The sequence below is a fragment of the Tamandua tetradactyla genome, chromosome 3 (genome assembly GCF_023851605.1).
Source record: "Tamandua tetradactyla isolate mTamTet1 chromosome 3, mTamTet1.pri, whole genome shotgun sequence".
Lineage (NCBI taxonomy): Eukaryota > Metazoa > Chordata > Mammalia > Pilosa > Myrmecophagidae > Tamandua > Tamandua tetradactyla.
The window spans coordinates 111,727,392-111,745,709 of record NC_135329.1 but is presented as its reverse complement, the minus strand read 5'-3'; the positions used below and the strand labels follow the sequence as shown (position 1 = coordinate 111,745,709).

The following is an 18,318-nucleotide window of genomic DNA, read 5'->3' as shown; positions in this document are numbered from 1 at the left end:
ACTTGCCCAATTTTTATTGTTGCTGGTAACACACACTTAAATTAAAAAAAAGGCATAATTTAAAACTATCTAGAACTGTAGAGTTCACATGGTATACAGATGTAAATATGGAATCATTAGGTACATTTTTGCTTTTTGCGGATGTAACATCTGAATTTGCTTTTATTTATTTCAGATAATTCTACTTGGCAAGTTGAGAAAAGAAATAACTTAGTTCAACATCCCTATCCTAATTAGTTCAGCCTTAACTAATGAATGCAAACATTTTAGAGGTCATTATTATTCTTACCTCCATTTTTACAGCACACTGACCTATTTGCTATTTAAATTCCAGCATTTTAATTTCATCATTTTTGAAGCTTTCCAAATGCCATTGGATGTAGATTACTGTCAACTAATGCTTATTATCAGTGGGCTCAGGTTATGATGTACTGCAGATAGTAGCATTCAGTTAAGGCTAAAGTCATTTATTTTCTTCATGTGGCTAGCTTTCAGAACACATTAGGCAAGAGAAAATGACTTGACAAAGCTATAAAAAAGAATGCAAAAGTACAAAATTTCTTTTAGCATTTATTTACCTTGAAGTTACACCCCCGCGTTTAAAACTTACCCATTTATTTTTCCATGCTAAAAATATAACCAAACTGTTTCCTCTATTAAGAACTACAATTGTGTAGACAAATATTAACTTAAGTTCATGATTATCATAAGGTATAAAGTAAGTATAATAATGAAAGTTTGAAAGTGCATGCTTTTTGGGCCACATATATAAATTTATATATAAATTTATATATATATATACACATATATAACTGGAGAAAACATATAATTTTGGATAAATTTTGAAGAATGTGCAATTTAAAAGTAAACTCCTGGGTTTTATGTCCTCAGCACTAAATTTCAAGATTTGTCTTCCTTCCCAGCAAGCTGTGTTACTGATGATTAAAATACCTACGAAACAAACCAGCACAACAACATTTCATCCCAATAACTCTCAAAGTGAGAGTTTGGCCTTTGTCAAAAGCCAAAATATTTGTTTGAAAAACAATTTCCTTGGGTGGCAGAGCAAGTCCAACAAAAAGATTTTTTTTTTAATGTAATTTTTTTTTTTCATAAATAGGGTTTGGCTCTTCATTTAAAAATAAGATTTTAAGAATTTTTTGCCTTGGCCAATATGATTGCATGTCTTTATTATTTTCATGTATTGGACCTACCTTTTCTCCTTATCTGCTTTTCTTTTCACCTCTTCTCTACACTTATCTTTCAAAAAGGTTGTCTTAGATAGTCAGAGCCAGCCTCTATAAGGCTACCTGCTCAGATGTAGCTGTGCCATAGAGAGTAACTATTCCTCTGAGCTTTACTACAGTGGCTTCCTTGGGACTGACAATTCAAAGGAGATTGAACTACAAATCTCCTTTCTTTCAAGGATGCAGTCCTAGCTGAAAGCATGAGCATTCAAGTACAAAAATAAATAGAGGTACAATAAGAAAAAAAATCAAAACAAAATTATCAGCACTGGTTCCATGACAACTACAAATATCTCTCATGGTCTGAGAAAATATCTCAGAAGATGTACTCATCTAATTGCCAAAATACTGATGTGTGTAGATGTTTCTCCCTGGATGCTGTAGAAATAACGCTGCCAAAGCTGATAGCCAAGTATTCTTAAGGTTGGTAGCTACTTGCTAAAATCTGTGGACTCAAGTCCTTGTAGTTAACCCCAAATTCCCCTACTTCTGTCATCTTTGGTTTAGCTGTCAATCAGCAAAGGAGGCAAGTCAACCTATTTTGAGAAGAAAGAGGAAAAAAAAAATAGGTCTAACTAGTTTAAGTGCCAGGCCAAAGAGTTCAATCTGCCATTTTCTTTGAAAATGTGGTTGGCATTTTAAAGAATATGAATCACTTATAGACATGGGCTAGTTACTTAAAATTTTATTTGTGGGCTTTTAAAAATATATGTTTTATTGACAAATCTTAACACACATACAGTCCATACATGGTGTACAATCAGCGGCTCACAACATCATCAAATAATTGTGTATTTATCACTATGATCATTTTTAGAACGTTTACATCACTCCAGAAAAAGAAATAAAAAGAAAAAAACTCATACATTCCATACCCCTTACCTCACCCTCTCATTGATCACTAGTTTCAATCTACCCCATATATTTTATCCCTTAACCTTCCATTAATTATTTATTTTTTTATCCATATTGTTTTACTCATCTTGTCCATACCCTGTATAAAAGGAGCATCAGACATGAGGTTTTCACAATCACGCAGTCACATTGTAAAAGTTATATCATTATGTGATCGTCTTCAAGAATCAAGGCTATCAACAGTTTCACGTACTTCCATGCAGCCACTCTAATTCACCATAAACTAAAAAGGGATGTCCGTATGATGCATATGAATAACCTCCAGGATAACCTCTTAACTCTGTTTAAAATCTCTCAGCCACTGAAGCTTTTATTTTGTCTCATGTTTTTCTTTCCACTTTTGGTCAATTCCATGATGCTGGTCCTGGTGAATCCCGGGGGTCCTGTCCTATGTTGCCAGGGAGATTTACACCCCTGGGAGTCATGTCCCATGTAGTGGGGAGGGCAGTGAGTTCACCTGCCAAGTTGGCTTAGAGAGAAAGGCCACATCTGAGCAACAAAAGAGATTTTCCTGAGATGACTCTTGGGCATACTTTTAAGTAGGCTTAGCCTGTCATTTGCAAGAATAAGTTTCATAGGGGCAAACTCCAAGATCTAGGGCTCTGCTTATTGATTTAGTTGTCCCCATTGCTTGTGAGAATATCAGAAATTCTCCAAATGGGGAGGTTAAATATTTCTTCCTTTCTCCCCTGTTGCCCAAGGGGATACGCAAGTTCTTCCTTATTCACTGCCTAAATTACTCTGGGATATATCGGGGTATCACACTAACCTAGACAAACCAACAACATCTCACTCCCTATTCAATATTCTGTGCACTTAGGGTGTGCAACTAAACTGACCATACAAGTTAAATTAGGGAATGTGCTACCCAAAATATAAATTTTGCACCAAGGAAACATCTCTCCCTTTTGTCTCTGAAATTGAAACTTTAAAATATGGATGAAACCATCCTTTACCCTGTATTCTGATCTACCCCAGTTCCACCCAGATCAGCTTCATTCGCCTCTACTTTAAGTCTGATCCATTTTTCAACTTTTTAAATTGTTCCTGTATGGGGAACTGCTGACTTTTATAGCTCCAAAGCTCTAACTCTGAGTCTATTGACTTCTTTTTGGTCTTTTTCCAAACCAAACTGAACCAGTTGAGTTATTAAAAAAAAAATCCTCAGTAGAGCCTTTATATAAATTTTCTAGACCGGATTTTAAATTTTTCTTTTGGTTCCATGGCATAACATATAACTCTTCTGGCTTATTTCAATTTCATGTTTACCAAGGAGAGTAAGTTTCCAAATAGTCAAGACAGAACAAACACTGATTAGGAAACCTCACTAAAAAAGAGATAAGGACATTATAGGAAAAAACAGATTTTCTCTAACTCCTTTTCTTGATGATAAATTTACTTCCATGACATGCAACTGTTATTTCAGATCCATTTTACTCTTGAAAGAATGATAGGAAACAGAAGATATGGAAGAAGACTGAAATCATGGGAATTTTCTGATTTTTCAAAAAATGACAAAAGTTATAGATGCAGTGTAGTTTCTAGGCAAACATCTAGATTAGTAAGAGAATGCTTCCGAGCATTAAAAAATAAGTCGATCACTGGAAAGTAGTACTTTATTTTTCATAAAAATACATTCTAATTCAATCTCATTTTGTCTTTTTTTTATGGTATTAGAGTACTCTGGGAGAAGAGTTTGCATTGGAGAAGGCCCTGTATATCATTTGCATTTTCTTCATGTCAGCAATTAATGTAATAGCTCCCAGTAGCCCAAGTAGAGGAAACCCAATAGAACTAGATGGGTTTTATAAGTGGTTGATTAGCAAATGTCTTTAAAAAATTATTGCTTAATTGATTAATGAAATTCTGCAGAACCCTCCTGATCTATTTTCTAAAACCTTTGTTCAAGCATGTCCAACAGTGTTAGCAATGACTTACATAAAAGTGTTTTCATCAAATTTCTCAGTGTTACAAAACAGCATCAAATAGTGAACACGATGAATGGCAGAAACAAAATCAAATATGGAGTGGCTTTTAAATGCAGATTTATAAAATCACACTTTATATTACTCCATCTTCTTTTCCCTGACCCACTAGCCATTCATACAGCTACTACGTATAAGCCTGAGCACTTATACCCACAGATATACCAGCTCCCCATTGCCCAAAGAATTTTGTTTGGTTTATATTTGAATAAGGATTATTCTTATGACTATTGTTTTGAGTATTAGACAGTTGCCAGAATTTCTTAGGATGTATTATGTTCTTTTTTTTCTAGACCAGAACATCCTATTATTTTCAGTACCAAAGGTCTATCCCCATTCCCCCCCCCCCCCCATTGGGCACAAACTCTTCTCTATAGAGTTTAGACATAATATAAGGACGACAGACTGATGTAGCTCACAAGATCACAGGATTTCATGAGACCTTACTGATGTTATAATGCTAACTTGCAAGGTAGAAGAACCATCTATGGCTGCCTGTACCCTACATCCAAGAGGCATATTTTGACCAAGGCTGAAATATGGAAAAAGTCCAGTGATTGCACATTTTATAATCATTCAGTTAAATGATTAAATTTTCAGTTAACATTTCTCCTGCCATGATGAAAATCCTCTTTTAATGATAAGCTGTAGACCTAGTCCCAAGAGAGAGGAAAGAAAATGTTTGCCAGTATATCAGCTGCATCAGAAATGTTTGTGCATGGAGCAATCATTTCTTCTTATGAACTCTGAGCATATGCAACATAAAGCCTATACACACAGGCAAGAATGAGCCAGTGATTGATGAGATTTTACTTAACATCTTGGCTCCAAGGTCACACTTAGGTCTTTCTGCACTTGGATCAGATGAATACCAAAAATGGAGAAAATAACATGCTGCATCTCATCTAAATGAAAGGTGGAGAGGAAATATGTACAGAAAGGAAAACATAGATTACCACTGGTAGTTTTGCTTAACTGAAAAGAGCAGGAAGGAAGATTGAGGGTTGTGAAAGGCCCAACCACAGAGAATATATGAGGAAGAAAAGCCAATCCGAAGTAAACTTAACTGCAAACCTGTCTTTGTGTGCAGAACCCTGGACAGCTCCCTTGAGCAAATTGTAGGTTTCCATTAAATGACATAAATAATGAAAAGCACTTAGTGTAATGTCTGACCTTATAATTGTTAAGTAATACTATTGCTTTTGTTTTGTATGATCATCGTCTGTTCTTGAGTTCTGAATGCTCCAAACATCAGCAATTCCATGTGGTCCAAATTTATGTACTTTTTCTTTATCAAACTGTGTTAGTAGCTGTACTTAGAAGCTGAAGTTGCTTGTGCCATCCTTAGTATTAGTTCATATGGAATTTTTAAAAATCTGAAGCTTCAGTATCACTGGGGACTAAGGGCACCATATCACTGCATTCAAGATGTTCCCATTTAAAACATATGCCAACAACCTGAGCATGTTTACAAGTCAGGGATCAGTGTGCTCCTGGGTTCAGATATTGTGTAAATAAGCAATGGCTGAAAGAAAAAAGATGTGTATAGCCCAGAGAAAAAGAACTTTTGAATATTTGAAGAAGAAAGTTATTCTTCTGAGGGTAGAACTGGATCAGGGATAGAAATTACTAGAAAATGAATGTCAATTAAACTTAAGAATGTCTCAGCTGTGGAATAGCTGCCTCCTTATTGGTGCTTACTCTCACTGATGGGGAACAATCCAAAAGTATACACGGATTCTCAGGGATGCCACAGAGGGGACAGTGTGGCTGCTGTAGACGTTTATCCTGTGAGCCCGTGGTTATTATCAAACTTGTGTTCTGATGCCTTATGGATAGCTCCCAAAATGCCTATACTTATAATTTATAAACATTTAGAACTGTAGACAATTCGTAACAGAAACTTCAAATCCAACATTTTCATCATACGGATATGAGCAAGATTGTTTAACCACTTTCCTTAAAGTCACAGGCAAGTTAGTGACTAGGCAGAAACTGAGAGTCAGATGTCTATCTTCCTAGGATCGTGCCCTCCCCTGTACCGTTCTTTTTATTGTAAGTATTATCCTATGGGTCCTGCTTTTTCCAGATTGGGGGGGACTTTTAAAGCAAAAGTTATATATTGTATGTCTTTCAGTTTTCCAGGTTTTGTTGTCACTCCAGGGTCTCACCTCAGGTTCCAAACTTTTCTTCTCCCTATAAACTTATTATGCTGCTACTTTTCACTATCTCTTAAGTGATTCTCTACCTGCTGTGTATCTGCAGCTGTGCTCCTGTCCTTGTTTAGTTCTAAGCCAGACTTATAAACAGCACAATATGCATGGAGTTCAGTCTTTGTAACTCATTTCCCGGCATCCCTTGAGGATAGGACAGTGGCCAAAACCACAAAGCTGGATGAACTCAGAAAGCCACGCTCTCTGAAGGGGACAGCAGTATGGAAGTGAATTCTAAATAAATCTTTTATGACAGCTTTTTTTTTGGGAAAATAGAATTCAAAATAGCCCTATGCTTTTTTGTTGTTGTTTCTTTATTTGTTTTGAGCATGTCTCCATTACAGGCACGTGTGAGCAAAAATAGAGAAAAAAAAATTAAAAAGGAAGACTTACGCCTGTCAGCATTAATGAAACCTTTTTTCATCCATGTCACAGGTTCATATAGTACTTTGTGTGACCCAACATGAATGCCAAATTAGCAAACCCAGTTTGAGAGTGTGAATGTGCCCTTGTATTTTTGTTTATAACCCGTTAAGCCCTGTAGGACTAGTTTATATTGCAGAATATACAATAGAGGTATCATGATAGGTTAGGAATATATATCTTTATGTTGGTCCTTAAAGTTTCTGTGAAGATTTACAAGTTCTACATTTAACCCATGAAAACAGTTGCGTCATTTTTACATCTATTATTATTGTTTTAGTCAAAATATGTCCAAGGCATAAGTTGTGGGACAGGTTTCAGTTTATAAATAGATTGTAAGGCAATTGTTAATGCTTCCAACTTTTCCCTCAATAATAATGGTTTTGAAAATTTTAAGATTATAGTCATTTTTTTTCACCTTTCCTACTTGATACCAGCCTGCTATCAAAGATAATATTATCAGGAATTAGGCATTTAAAATGGTAGATATAGATAGATGAAGAAACCTAGTATTAAGAGATCAAGTATCCACAGAGGAAGAGAAAAAGTATGTCACTTTTTCAAAAATGCCTTCTCATAAGATTGGATCTCTGAGCTAGTTTGCTCCTTATTACCTAAGAATTACTTTTTAAAATGTCAATAGTCAACATGATTTTCTCAGTCTCAAATTGACCATAAAATGCTTGGGCTTCCTCCTGGGGGGGGAGAGGTCACCTTGAGTAGGAAAAGAACAGATTTGGAAGGTCTGTATGCAACCACTTTGCTTCTGATGAGGGCAGATTACTTACTTCCTAAAATAGGAAAGGAAGCATTATCGAGGCATGCCATGAGACAGTGCTCCTGGGCTGATGTCTGTTATGTGGGATCTGATTTGAACAAAGGGGAGATTGTCCTGTGAGTTGCAGAACTAGGGGCTGAGGGATATCTGAAAGACAGTTCAGAGATGAAGTTGTCCCCAAAACAACTAGGTACGCTTGAAGGTTATACCCAGGGGGTGTGGTAGATTGAATCATGTACTTTGATTTAGACATGTCCTTAATCTTAATCCACATTCCTATAGGTAGGAAACCACAGTAAATAGGATCTCTTGAAGATATTAATTTTATTTAAGGTATGGCCCAGTTGAGTGACAGTGCATCTTAATCTGGATTATCAGAGGCTTTATACTGAGAACTAGAAATTCACAGAAGCTAGAAAAGAGAGGAAATCACCAAGTGACTAGTGGGAGGCAAAATAAAAGCCAAGGAACCTCAAGGATTGCTGACAACCAGCACTAGAATGCTTCAGCCTTTGGGGAGAAAGCGTGGTCTTCTAACATCTTAACTTTGACCCTTTTGTCTCTGAAATCATGAGCCAATAAATTCCTGTTGTTAAGTTAACCCATTGTGCAATACTGATCATAGCAGCCAGGCAAACTAAGGCAGGGGGTAAGCAGAAACAAAACCCATAAGAGGAGGGACTGATACTGAGCACATAAGTAGGAAGAAGAAAGAGACTTCTAAAGGAAGAGAAGCATGTAAAGGTTCAGTGTCACTGGTTCTTGACTGCAGCTATACTTTAGAATCATCTGTGGAGATTTTAGAACTACAGGTGAGTGGGCTCCACTCCCCAGAAATACTGACTCTGCTTCTCTTGATAATTAAGCCCAGGCACCTGTATTTCTTAAAAGCTCCACTGACAATTCTGATGAGCAGCCAAGTTTGAGAACCACCTGTGCTCAGAAAGTTCTTTGAAGTGGCTGGAGGATTGCCGTGGTGGTTCTTAATAGAGCACCTGTGCCATTACCCATGCGTGGGTTGGAAGCCATCAAGGGTGCCGTGCCATGCTATGCAGAGGGTCTCTTTCAAGGCAGCAGCAAAATCCTGGTGACTGATATGTAACTAGGACTTTTCCTTTAGAAAACAAACCAAATGAAAAAAAAAATAGATATGAGAATGAAATATAATTTCTCCACTCATTACTTATGTATGGATAGTATTAGTTATATACTGAAAAGGAATATTATAGTAAAACCCTATGTATTCTAAATAACTGGAATGGATTTTATATATCTGTATATCCATGTACAGTTCTAGCAATACATTGCTTATTTTCTTCACCATTTTATAGCCTTTTAAACATGTAATGTATTTTAAACTTAAATCTGAGAAGAACTAATTTATTAAAAACTTTTATTGTAAGGCTACTATTTGCTACACATTATTAGGTTTTTAGTTACTTTGAAAACATGATATATCCCCTGCCCACAGTGTCGTAGGAATAATCATTGTTAATCAAATAGTGATTAATATTATCATAAATTCATAAATTCTATGGTTTCTTAGATTTCACTATGTAAACTTTTATTCAGTCATTTTTGTTTGAATAATGAAGAACTTAGTATCTATTTAGGAGTTAATAGCAAGTTTATTCAATTCACGACAATTCAAAGTATAATCAGTTATCATGTAATTACTAAAAATACAAATGGTACAAAACAGTCCTGCAGTATGAACTAAATATTATTCTCCAAAAGCATGATTACTTCCAACTGTAGGGAGTAGGTCCCAAAATGTTTCTCAAAAGAGATACCAACAAAAGTGGATTTTGTCAGCTCAACGACTAGAGAAAGTTATGATGTGCAGAGGAAATAGTACAAATAAAGGCCTATAGATTCTCATGACATTTTCAGAGAATAATGAGTAGGCAAATAGGACTGCACTGTGTAAGAATACTTATGAAGATGAAGCAAAAAGGGTGGGATGTTAAGGGGAATTGGATATTATAGCATTGAATTAATTCCAAAAAGCAATAGGAAAAAATACCTCAATCAATCAGACCCGTAATAATTATTTTTTCAAGCCTGCCAATATTTTAGAAGCAATACTGTGACAACATGTTGTATTTATAGGCTGTAATTTCAAGACAAATGCACAAACCAAACTCAGGAGATCAGGTTGAGTTCATGGCACAAAATGAATTCTCTTTCATAAACCATAGAATTTATGAATTTATGATAATATTAATCACTATTTGATTAAGAGTGATTGTTCCGTGCTTGCTTCGGCAGCACATATACTAAAATTGGAACGATACAGAGAAGATTAGCATGGCCCCTGCGCAAGGATGACACGCAAATTCGTGAAGTGTTCCATATTTTTCATTTCTATACACTAGCAATGAACAAGCTGAGGGGGAAATCAAGAATCGAATTCCATTTACAATTGCAACTAAAAGAATAAAATACCTAGGAATAAATTTAACTAAAGAGACAAAAAAACCTATATAAAGAAAACTACAGAAAACTGTTAAAAGAAATCACAGAAGACCTAAATAAATGGAAGGGCATACCGTGTTCATGGATTGGAAGACTAAATATAGTTAAGATGTCAATCCTACCTAAATTGATTTACAGATTCAATGCAATACCAATCAAAATCCCAACAACTTATTTTTCAGAAATAGAAAAACCAATAATCAAATTTATCTGGAAGGGCAGGGTGCCCCGAATTGCTAAAACATCTTGAGGAAAAAAAACAAAGCTGGAGGTCTCGTGCTGCCTGACTTTAAGGCATATTTAAGGCACAGTGGTCAAAACAGCATGGTATTGGCATAAAGATAGATATATCGACCAATGGAATCGAATAGAGTGCTCAGATATAGACCCTCTCATCTATGGACATTTGATCTTTGATAAGGCAGTCAAGCCAGCTCACCTGGGACAGAACAGTCTCTTCAATAAATGGTGCCTAGAGAACTGGATATCCATATGCAAAAGAATGAAAGAAGACCCGTATCTCACACCCTATACAAAAGTTAACTCAAAATGGATCAAAGATCTAAACATTAGGTCTAAGACCATAAAACAGTTAGAGGAAAACGTAGGGAGATATCTTATGAAACTTACAAATGGAGGCGGTTTTATGGACCTTAAACCTAAAGCAAGAGCACTGAAGAAAGAAATAAATAAATGGGAGCTCCTCAAAATTAAACACTTTTGTGCATCAAAGAACTTCATCAAGAAAGTAGAAAGACAGCCTACACAATGGGAAACAATATTTGGAAATGACATATCAGATAAAGGTCTAGTATCCAGAATTTATAAAGAGATTGTTCAACTCAACAACAAAAAGACAGCCAACCCAATTACAAAATGGGAAAAAGACTTGAACAGACACCTCTCAGAAGAGGAAATACAAACGGCCAAAAGGCACATGAAGAGATGCTCAATGTCCCTGGCCATTAGAGAAATGCAAATCAAAACCACAATGAGATATCATCTCACACCCACCAGAATGGCCATTATCAACAAAACAGAAAATGACAAGTGCTGGAGAGGATGCAGAGAAAGAGGCACACTTATCCACTGTTGGTGGGAATGTCAAAGGGTGCAACCACTGTGGAAGGCAGTTTGGCAGTTCCTCAAAAAACTGAATATAGAATTGCCATACGACCCAGCAATACCATTGCTAGGTATCTACTCAGAGGACTTAAGGGCAAAGACACCTACAAACATTTGCACACCAATGTTTATAGCAGCATTATTTACAATTGCAAAGAGATGGAAACAGCCAAAATGTCCATCAACAGACGAGTGGCTAAACAACTGTGGTATATACATACGATGGAATATTATGCAGCTTTAAGGCAGGATAAACTTATGAAGCATATAATAACATGGATGAACCTAGAGAGCATTATGCTGAGTGAGTCTAGCCAAAAACTAAAGGACAAATACTGTATGATCCCGCTGATGTGAACCGACATTCGAGAATAAACTTGGAATATGTCATTGGTAACAGAGACCAGCAGGAGTTAGAAACAGGGTAAGATAATGGGTAATTGGAGCTGAAGGGATACAGACTGTGCAACAGAACTAGATACAAAAACTCAAAAATGGACAGCACAATAATACCTAATTGTAATGTAATTATGTTAAAACACTGAATGAAGCTGCATCTGAGCTATAGTTTGTTTTTGTTTGTCTGTTTGTTTGTTTGTTTGTCTTTTGGTTTTTTCTTTTTCCTTTTCTTTTTTTTACTATTATTATTATTTTTATTTTTTTCTGTATATTAACATTCTATATCTTTTTCTGTTATTTTGCTATTTCTTTTCCTTAATCGATGCAAATGTACTAAGAAATGATGATCATGCATCTATGGGATGATGTTAAGAATTACTGATTGCATATGTAGAATGGAATGATTTCTAAATGTTGTGTTAATTTCTTTTTTTTCTTTAATTAAAAAAAAAAAAAGAGTGCTTGTTCCTACCACACTGTGGGCAGGGGATATATCATGTTTTCAAAGTAACTAAAAAAAGTGATCAAATTGGAAAATGAATATTTGGGAATATTGCCTGCAACCTAGGTGAAAATAGACTGCTTAAGCAGTAGCTTTTAACAATTAGACACAAAACCCAAGTAAGATGACTATAACAATACAGTCATTATTTATATAAAAAGATGTCTCCAGTTTAGTTTTAGACTAAGCTGTCAGAACGATTTAACTTATTTTATTAGTGGGAATCCTTTGGTTTATCCTCAAGGAAGAGGTCTTATCTCTTTGACCATGGGTAGGACACATACCCCTACCTTAACCAGTTTCTTGAAGGAGAATGAAACAACCATGATTGGTTTAGTTAATCAAGCTCTGTTCTAATAGGCTGCGATTAAGCCCATTTTTGTGGCCATCTAGCTGTCAGTTGTAGGGTCCCCATGCTAATAGACCTCTACTTTGCTAGCCAAGAGGAAATGTGTGAGGGTAGGGAAAGGAAAGGGAAAGGAATAGATTTTAGGAGACAAGCAAAATGTTCTATAAATGGAGTTATAGGCATATAAGTAAAAATAAATGACCTGGAATTAGGTAAGATAGTCTGTAGAAAAAGAAAATGAAGGACAATAAGTAGTGCTAAATGTCTAAAGGGCTAATGACATTTTTAGATACAGTTTTTTTGGGGGAACAAAAGGGGCAAATATCCAGTTTCTGGGGTAGTACATTACATATATTTCAAAACAAAAAATATCATCATTCAAACTATAGGAATTAAATCAGGCAATATCTTGACTGCTGGGGATAATGATGATTCTCAAGGGGCCTCGGATGGTGATAGTATCTCAGAGGAGAGGGGTAAGAACATTTCATGTTCACTTAAGAAAGATTGATAAATGTTGATGTAAAGATGAAGTAGAGAAAGCAAATAATTTAAAAATAGTACAGCTATCAGAAGTGAGAATCCTGGGCAAGTGATATTATAAAATCCAAAGTGAGAGGATTTTCTTTAAGGAAATAAAATGGTTGATAAAGTTACATGTTGATAGTTTTGAAATTTAACCAACCTGGGCACAGTGGCTCAGTGGCAGAGTTCTTGCCTATCATGCTGGAGACTTTGATTCCTGGTACCTGCCCATGTAAAAAAAAAAAAGAAATTAACCAGCCTTGTTAGCCAGTACCTGAGAGAATGGGAAAGGAGAGATAATATGAGTCTATGTCTTCTCTGTGATGCATAGAGAAATCAATACGGAGATGACCTAAGCAGGGCCTATAACACAAAGCTAAACAGCTTCAGTGTCTTCTACAAAGGAGAGCCCTAAGGCAATGGGGTTCAAAGCATTGTATGTCCAGATGTAATTTTTGGGAAGAAAATATGAGGCTACTAAAGATACATTTTAAGGCCAAAAATTTTAAATTAATAAAATAAGACTCTTAAGCTAATGTTGTATTAGACAATTATGTGGCTGCTGATTTTGGAATAATAATTTCCACAGGTAAGAAGGATGAAGACCAGATTTCATTAAATGTTCAGAAAGAGGAAGCAACAAATCTCATCCATTCTCTCAAGCTTGTAAAAGTGCAAACACTTGACCATGGTCATGGGCCAAGACACAGGATCCAGCAGAGATTGAGATTGGTCATGTGTAATACAGAAGAGGAAACAGAATTATTGGGGGGAAGATGGAATCAAGAGTATGGTGGAGGGGTTTGCATGGGGTGGAAGAATTAATGCAATTATCCAAACAGCAGGGAAGAACAGGTGAAGGCACAGATGATTTCATAGATAGGAGAGAGGGAGGGGGAGGAGTTGATTCCTACTTGGTGGCTTCTGCAGGAATCTTGATGAGATGTTGAATAATGCAGTAGGGAGGTTGGGAAAAGCAGTTGTGGAGAATGGGAAGAGAAGATGACAATTTAATTGTCATTTTTCTTTAGAAAGTCAATACATTGAATGAATCCTATCAACGAATAAGTAAAATCAGCTTTTCTCCAGATATAGTAGCTTTTTACCAAATACATTTAGTTCAGCAATTCAGCAATAACTTAGAACACAAATTATTCCAATGATTCAATGTCTTATGTCTATCATGTGCACATTTATCTTGTTTCAAAAAAAACAAAGAAAGAAAAACATAATGGGTAAAGTTAGCACAAAGAATAAATACAATACTAGTGTGCAGACTAGTAAAATACACATATATGACAAACACTTTTATGATTCAGAGTTAAAAAATATCCACTGGTATAGGAAATAACACAAAAAGCTTGAAATTATGCTGCAACCTTAAAAATTGTCTTTGACAGGTCTATAAGAGCAAAATTGTGACAACAGCCGGGATAAAAATAGGTTTAAGCAGGACTGAGGAACATTTGGATTTCAAATATTTAATAAATTGTGGCTGGGTCAAGGATAAAGTACTTTGATAATACTGCTTGGTGCTAAATATTTAGAACAACCAATCCCAATTTCAAGATAAGGAATGTCCTTACCAACAAGAATGATTACTTTATAGGTCATGAGTTTCAGATATATCATCTTTAATAAATCTTATGCTACTTTCGTACTTGCCTTGCACTCTACTCCATGCCTACCACAAATCTATCCTGTGCCTTATTAGTTGGGTCTCTAGTTTTAATGTATGCTCTGAAGGTTAAATTCAGTAATTCAGACTTTAAATAGCCCTACACTGGTAGAGATTTTATTTCTTCCCAAAATATTCATCATAATTTCTTACCCTCCAGAGATTAGTCATCTCATTTTCATCATTTTCTCAGGATCACTTTAATGGTTAAATTGTTCCAGAGCCATTTATCATTTAAAGTTTTATATAATGAGCAAAGGGTGAAAATTATTGCTAAATATATGTTCTCTAATAGTCTAGTCCATAAATTTACTTAAATTACAACTGACAATATGTTTATAAGTGCTTCCTCAATTTACAGTTATTGCCTTAATGAACATGATAAGTAAATATTGGCTAATTTTTTAATATGGCTCATCCTTTTTATAGCCATCTTCATAACTTCATATTTGCGAATGGTTTTATGCAAGATGCCTTAAGGAACTGCATTCTGCACACCCAGGTGTACCCTCTACAAGCTTATACTATACGAAATATGCAAATGTAGAAATAGGTGTACTCCGTGGAGTCATTAAAATGACAAAAAATCAACCAAAACACAAAAGGAATATTCAGAACATTTTTAAAGGACATTTATGAATATTTTTCAAAGGTACTGTGGACTGAGTAAAAATGGAGAAAAAAAATTAGAGAAGTAAGTGTTTAGTTTGCATGAGTAAAGAAGCAGTCTTTAGTTAAGGTTTTAACCCATTAAAACTCTTCAATTGTCTGCCTCAAAAGAAATTAATTTCATCAAGTAGTTCTGAGAACAGGTAAAGAAAGAAAGCAATTGGAACTGACTTCAGAAACCAATAGGAAACTAGGGTCAAAGAAATATGGATTACAGTTTTATCAAAAAGATTTGACCAAAAAAGAGTTCCAGAAAAAAATGATGGGCTTTCCAGAAGTACAAATATGTTGCAGAAGTATGGGAAAGGTGTAGGGGGGCAGTGTTGATAGTGAGAGAAGTTTCTAGACTATCTTGTGACCAGTTTTGGATAAAGGGACTGGAAAGAATTCTTGTCCTGATTTTTTTACCAAACAATTTCTCCCTTTGGATTTTCTGAAGTTCACCTTTCTGAATCACAGTTTGTTTGTTAGTTTGTATATGAAAATAAACTGGGAGGGATTGTATTCTATCGTTCTCATCTCTATCATTCTATTAACAGATAACTCTAAGAGTGAGGTAAAGTAGAAGTCATCAATAAATTCTAAGATGCATAAAATCAGCAAGACAATACATTTATTCACTTATGCTGTTTGGCTTATGCCAGGAAAGTATCTTCATAGCCTCCTCAGCATTTCATATTGTCATTAAAAAAAATTGTATCTATTTGAATAGACATGTGGAGATATCACCCTGTGATCATAATGTGTGTTTGCACATGGGAAATTGTTTTAATTTTGTGGGTCTAACCATCTGAAGATTCTGATTAAATAGCTGCAAAACAGGGATGGGAAAGAAAACTGCGTTTAACAAGTTCTCTGGGTGATTTTGATGATTGGTCCATGTAGGAACAGAAGAGAAATCATTCAAGAAGGTAAGTGTTACCAATGATAAGAGAGAGAGTTGAAAAGTACATCAGTTAACAATAATAAAACACTACAAAATGGACAAAAGATTTGGACAGATTAAAAATATGTTACTCTGGGGTATATAACTCAAGCCAGCATAGTATCTATTTCAAAGCCATGAGGAGGAAGTATTACATAATTTAGATAAAAATTCTGGAGTTTTAACCTGGATCCCCCTTCCAGGCTCTGTGATCTTGGACATGTTCCTTGACTGACATGTCCCTCCCTGTTGTGGTTGTTTTTTTCCTTAATCTAAGAAATAGTCATGACAGTACTTATCTCAGAAGTTTGTTGAGAGGAATAAATGGATAAATACATGTGAGGACCTTGGAACAAGGTCTGGTATGTCGGTTTAAGTCAGCTACGGTTAGTCTGTTTTGTGGTGCAGGATATATCTGTATATATGTTTTGTCCCAGTCTCTTGACAGAGTGACGTGTAGCTATGTCCTCCCCCTCATATTTACTGCACAATCGCCATATTTATAGACTCTAAATATATATCATTGAATATGCAGTGTCACGATCAAAAACTAAAAACCAGAACGTCTGCATTCTCTTTTTCACATTTTCACTTAATTCTAGCACCTATTTGGAAAAGGAGCAACCTCTATAAATCTGAATTTCTTCATTTACGAAAATCAAAGGATTGGACTTTCAGCCAGACTTTTGGGCCCTTTTTATTCTAAGATTGAATATACACATCAGCACTGGATGGATATAGGGGCCTGACAGTTTCTCTAGGGGGTGCCATGTTCACGTGGTCAGGTATGCTTTACTCCTGCCTTGCACACAAAGCACATGCAAATTCCCTTCTGTTGTTTTATCTGAGTAAGGGTGACCTTTCACAATATGGTATGAATTACAAAATCTCTTCTAGCTGCTACAAGTGAATACATCATATTCTTGTGGCGCCCATAAAAGTCATACTTGCTGTCAACTTGAGAAATTTTGGCTCAGTGCTCATGTTTCTCTGTCACTGTCATAGGAGAAAGGCCATCCTTCTTATGGGGAGGATGAGAGGCACCGCTAGAAAATATCATGAAAAATAACCCGTTCCTGGCCCTAACAGCTTCATAACCTGCATATTTGAAAACAAAAATATTTATATTTTAATAAAGTTGGTCAGGCTGTCCATGAATTTTAGTCTTTCCTGCAACATTTTTATTTAAGATAAGGTCGGGCTATATGTGTCAGAGAAAAACACATGCTCAATTCCCACAGAAATATGATCTTTACTGCCTGAATGACTTTTTAATTCTTTTTTTCTGTAACACAAATGCCAATTCACTTCACCATCTGGGGAGAAGATTTTTAAGTTAGCCTCCTAGTAAATTATTTAATTTAGTATAGCTTATTAATTTGAGTCACCAGAGGTGTATTGGGATGGAAAAAAAGTATATCTGCATATTTATATTTATGTCTCTATATATTCCGAATATATTTAATAAGAAGTGATGCTTTGGAAAAGACTCAAAGCAGTATTTCTCACATAGATACATTCTCTCTTTATTATGACCATTATGACATGGCAGACCTTGTCACAGGAACTATCCTTCAAAACAATGAACATGTCATTTGGCTTTTCTTTCAGCTGCCCCGATGACGTTATGCATTTAAGCTGAGAAAGAAAAATGGTGCAATTTGATTGAAGCATAGGCGTAAAACTCATATCTTAACAGATGTGTTCCTTAAGCTTAAAATGAAAGCAAAAATGTGAGTCAACCTCTCTCAAAGTTTGCACAACTGTTGCTATGTTTTAAAGGTGGCAGCGTCTTGACAGTTCCCAAGAAACAGGCAAAAATAAAGTGTGAGGGCATTTTTAGACAGGGTCTGAAATGTTGATCTTTGTTTTTTAATTTACTTCCTGGACCAAATGGCTATCAGATTTAGCCAATGTCTCCTTTGATTGCCCATAGGAAAGGAATAGGAAATGCCTCTTCACACACTCTGGGCTTATCCTCTGTAGCTGATGTGGACATATAGGTGTTGGACCCTAGACTTTATGGAAAATGCAGGGTAGAAGGTGATACACATTCATCTTCATTATCACTGTAATTCTACCCCTGCTCTAGTCTACTATTAAAATA

The 18,318-nt window shown here is 35.6% G+C and overlaps 1 protein-coding gene and 1 non-coding gene across 2 annotated transcripts in view; both read left to right on the top strand.

The window, feature by feature from the left end:
* The window catches only part of LRP1B (LDL receptor related protein 1B), a 1,945,542-nt gene that overhangs the window by 100,883 nt on the left and 1,826,341 nt on the right, over window positions 1-18,318 (top strand). The window lies entirely within an intron of this gene.
* Window positions 9,817-9,923, top strand: LOC143678348 (U6 spliceosomal RNA). Its single transcript, XR_013173162.1, has one exon. It is a non-coding gene; the product is annotated as a U6 spliceosomal RNA (small nuclear RNA).